The 5,239-nt window shown below is 39.3% G+C and overlaps 1 pseudogene; it reads right to left on the reverse strand.

Moving 5' to 3' along the window:
• Positions 1-2,735: 2,735 nt before the first annotated feature.
• On the reverse strand, positions 2,736-3,278 carry LOC102247078 (annotated as a pseudogene).
• Between the last annotated feature and the right edge of the window lie 1,961 nt (positions 3,279-5,239).

Raw genomic sequence — 5,239 nt, forward strand, 5'->3', positions numbered from 1 at the left:
AAAGAATTTTTATACCAAAACATGATCCATAAAAGAAAAACACAAATTTGACTTACTCAAAATTTAAAACTTTAGCTCTACAAAAGACATTGCTAAGAGATGAAAAAGAAAAACTATACATTAGGAACAAATATATAAAACTTATTTATCTGACAAAAGACTCGTATCCAGGATATATTAAAAGAAAAAAACTCTCAAAACTCACAGAAAGAAAACAAATAATCCAACTTAAAAACTAGGCAAAAGGCCCTGGCTGGTATGGTTCGGTTGGTTGGAGCATCATCCCATGCACCAGAAGGTCTCAGGTTCAATTCCCAGTTAGGGCACATACCTAGGTTTCAGGTTTGACCCCCTGTTGGGGCATGTATAGGAGGCAACTGATTGATGTATTTCTCTCATCTCTCTCTCTCTCTCTCTCTCTCTCTCTCTCTCTCTCTCTTTCTCTTTTCCCCTCTCTAAAATAAATTTAAAAACCAGGCAAAATATTTGAGCAGACACTTCACCAAAGATATATTAAAATACATTGTTATAAGAATGTGAAAAGATGCTCAATATCATTAGCCATTAGGGATATGCAAATTGAAATCATGAGATAACACTACATACCTATTAAAGTGATTAGAATAAAAAATCTGAATGTTCAATGTCACTAATCATAAGGGAAGTGCAAATCAAAACTACAATAAGATATTACCTCACACCTGTCAGATGGCTATGACCAAAAAAAAGACATTAAGTGTTAGCAAGGATGTGGAGAAATGTTGGAACCCTGGCACACTATTGCTGGGAATGCAAAAGGGTACAGCTGCAATGGAAAAATAGTATGAAGGTTCCTCAAAAAATTTAAAAAAGAACTACTGTATGATTTAGCAATCCCACTTCTGTGTATATACCCAAAGAAATTGAAATCAGGATCTCAAAGAGATATTAGCTCTCCCAGTGTTCATCACAGCACTATTCACAATAGCCAAAATTGGAACTGTCCATCAATAGATGAATTGATTTTTAAAATGGGGCAATGTGTTCCTTCTCTCTCTCTCTCTCTCTCTCTCTCTCTCTCATGTCCCCCCTCCCCCTCTCTCTCATATTATTCAGCCTTTTCAAAGAAGGAAAATTTGCCTGGCCGGCTTAGCTCAGTGGTTGAGCGCCGACCTATGAACCAGGAGGTCACGGTTCAATTCCCGGTCAGGACACATGCCCGGGTAGCAGGCTTAATCCCCAGTGTGGACGTGCAGGAGGCAGCCAATCAATGATTCTCTCTCATCACTGATGTTTCTATCTCTCTCTCTCTCCCTCTCCTTTTCTCTCTAAAATCAATAAAAATATATTTTAAAACATTTTTAAAATAAATAAAAGAAGAAAAATATGACACAAGCTACAACATGAACGAACTTTGGTGACATTATGCTAAGTGCAATAATCCAGCCAAAGAGAGAGAAATACTGCATGATTCTGCATATATGAGTTACCTGACATAGTCAAATTCACAGAATTCAAGTGGAGTGATAGTTGCCAGGGGCTGGGGGAGGGCAAAATGGGACGTTACTAATCAATGGGCATAGAGTTTCAGTTAAGTAAGATGAATAAACTCTAGAGATCCACTGTACAACCTTGAACCTATAGTCAACAATAATGTATCGCACATTTAAAATTTTGCTGCGGGTAAATCTCACATTGTATTCTTACCACAATAACATAAACTTTAAAAAAATTGACAATTCCAAATGCAAATGAGGATATGGAGCACCTGAACTCTCATATATTGCTGATGGGAATGTAAAATGGTACAACCACCTGATGAATGGATAAACAAACTATTATGTAACCAACAATGAAATACTACTCAGCAATAAAAAAGAACAAACTACTGATAGATGTAACAACATGGATTAAATCTCCACGGTATTGTGCTGAGTGAAAGAAGCCAATCTCAAAGAGTTACTGGTATATCCTGTAGTATCATTAATTCCATTTATATGACATTCTAGAAAAGACAAAACCACAGGAATGGAGAACTGATCAGGAGTTGCCAGGGATTAGGAGTTAAAAAGAATCTGACTACAAAGGGGCAGCAGTGGGGAGCTTTTCGAGGTGAAGGAACTGTTCTCTGTCCTGATTGTGGTGGCGATTACATGAATCTATACATGTGTTAAGATTCATGGAACTGTATACCAAAATTTCTTCAACTGCACTATTTGTAAATTTTAAAAATAGTAACAATAAAAGAAAAAATAACTAAAGCTGTTAAAAATAAAAGGAAAAATACAGTCGCTATATATGAACTAGAACTTTAAAAGCTTTTCAAATATTAGTTCTATTGAACTTAGTCTTTGAAGGAGAGTACACTATTTGATTATAGTTCCCTAACAGAAATATATTTCCAAATAGAAAAAAGAACACTGTTTGTCACAGGGACACTGTGTATTGGCCTAAAGTCACAACTAGACTGCAGGGGTTCTGATACCTAAATTTTGGTCATAATAACGCTGATACTTGCTCAAAATGCAGACTAGCACCCATACTTTGAACTTTATACTGGATTTTTTTTTTGACAGACAACTGTTTAGTTTTTATTTCATAATCATAAACGTAACTCTGCAATCCAGCTAGACTGGGAAGGGGTAGGGAAATTATGGAACCCAATAAACTGGCAAGAGCACAAAGATTATGGAACATTCCAAGCAAATTGGAGTGAATGGGTGCTCCCCTGAGCTACAGAAGGAATGGTCTGGTGGTTAAGATAAAACACAAGTCAAATTTATTAGAGTTGCCCACAGTCAGCAATGGTGAGCTTCTTGCTGGTCTTGCCATTCCCGGACCCAAAGCGCTCCATGGCTGTCACAATATCCATGCCTTCCTTCACCTGGCGAAGACCACATGCTTGCCATCCAACCACTCAGGCTTGGCCGTGCAGATGAGAAACTGGGAGCGGTTTGTGTTCGGTCCAGCATTTGCCATGGACAAGATGCCAGGACCTGTATGTTTCAGCATGAAGTTCTCATCCTCAAATTTCTCCCCATAGATGGACTTGCCGCCTGTGCCATCATGGCGTGTGAAGTCACCACCCTGGCACATAAGTCCCGGAATAATTATGTGAAAGCAGGAACCTTTATAACCAAATCCCTTCTCCCCAGTGCTCAGAGCACGGAAGTTTTCTGCCATCTTTGGAACTTTGTCTGCAAACAGCTCGAAGGAGACGTGGCCCAGGGGCTCGCCGTTGGCGGCGATGTCGAAGTACACGGTGGGGTTCACCATGGCTGCTACGGGCGGCTTCGGGGCGGCGGTGTCTGCAAAACCTATACTGGATTTTTATAATACCCCCAAAAGTCAGCATTCAGTTGCCACAAATAAGAGTTCTTACCAGGTTTTGTGATTAAACCATGGAAGAAATAAAAACAGCTAGAAAGACCTTGACAACTCAACATCTATAAACAGAATCAGTGCCTATAAGGAACTGATGTTTCTGGAATCCTGGCTAGAGAAGTGACACTTTTTTCTTGAAAATTTGCAACAGATTGCACTAATAAATGCATTTCTCTTAAAACAAACAAACAAAAAACAGAACACCTTTCTCTGAGCACTCCCCTGGGCAAAAGCAGCGCTCGGAACAGAGCCCAAGCAGGGTATTAAGTCACAGTGCCCTGTATGACTGCTATGCCTCATCCCTGGAAACCAGCAAGGTGGCCTGCTGAGGAGTGGGAGGCAGAAGATGTGGCAACTCCTACAACCTACCGGAGACAATATAAACCAAGGATTTACTAATGGTCAGGAAGAAGCATGTGGCTAGGAACAAAGCACATCAGCCCCCAAGGGTCAGGTTGGATATAATCTGATTAAAATTAAACATGGAGCTCTAGCTGGTTTGGCTCAGTAGATAGAGCGTTGGTCTGCGGACTGAAGGGTATGGGTTCGATTCCAGTCAACGGCATGTACCTTGGTTGCAGGCTCTATCCCTGGCCTGGTTGGGGTGCATGTGGGAGGCAACCAATCGATGTGTCTCTCTCACATCAATGTTTCTCTCTCTGTGTCTCCCCCTCTCCCTTCCACTCTTTCTAAAAATCAATGGAAAATTTTTCCTCAGGTGAAGATTAACAAACAAAATGAAAAACACTCAAATCTAATAATGAGTCTCTGACAGCCACTCATCACACAGAATGGACTTATTTTCTTTGACCTAGAAAGCTTTTGAGCAATTTCTAATGCCAAGAGTCTACATTAAGATCCCAAAATAAAAGAAGTCTTACTCCTTTGGCACTTATGTCTGAAGTTTCCAGTATGAAGCAGAAAAAGAAAAGGCCTTGTGAGGTAAGTGAAATACTCACATGATCATTCTACTTTGTTTCCCCTCTATAGTTAACCACTCAATCTGTGCCTTTCTTGAGTCTTATACTCACTCTGTCTTTTCTGGAGACAAGAAACAAGAAATATTATAAAAAGAAGGAAAGCAAAAAAAATTTTGTTTAATCTATAAATAGTACTTGCACTAGACTATCTATATTAATAAAACAAATGGCAATCATTCAGTTAAGTGGTCTTTATGAACTTCCCCCATCCAAGGCTATCTGAAGAATGCCTTCCCAAGGGGCTGTTGTTTAACTGTTCTTAATCACTGTTACTGTGAGCACTCAAACTAGGAAGCAGGGACAAACTTACAATGTGATTGCACAGAGAACCTCCTAATGGGATTACTGTAAGGATGCTTTGTATCCCTAAATAGACTGCTAAATTTACTAACAGTTTGTACATGAACTCTGCCTGCTCTACTGGTTCCACACAAACCGTGGGGACTTCTGCCAACTGTCTAAGCACAGACTGTGGCAAATGCTAATGGAATCTGCATGAACTCAGTAACTTTAGTGGTGAGAAGGAGAAAAATATTAACAAATTAGATGAAATGTTTTATTGTATTACATTACTTTTCTCATTCTGTGATTTTTTTATGTATATATTCTGATGTTCCAATCACCCTTTATTTTTTCTTATTCAATGATCTTTACTGACTACAAAAGGTTGGGACAGAACCCAAGTTCCCTGAGCTCAGCCTTTGCTCTAAATCCCCACTACACCAGGTGTACCGGTTAATAATGCAGATTTTGTAATCAAAGAAAACACGATCATTTCAAGAGAAACATCAAAAGTGCTTTATTCAAAGTAATGTCCATTGCTAGCTACACATTTCCCCCATCTTTCAGGTAATTTGTGGATACCGTCCCAATAGAACTTTTCTTGTTTTGAGGCA

This window comes from Myotis brandtii, unplaced genomic scaffold (assembly GCF_000412655.1).
Source record: "Myotis brandtii unplaced genomic scaffold, ASM41265v1 scaffold29, whole genome shotgun sequence".
NCBI lineage: Eukaryota > Metazoa > Chordata > Mammalia > Chiroptera > Vespertilionidae > Myotis > Myotis brandtii.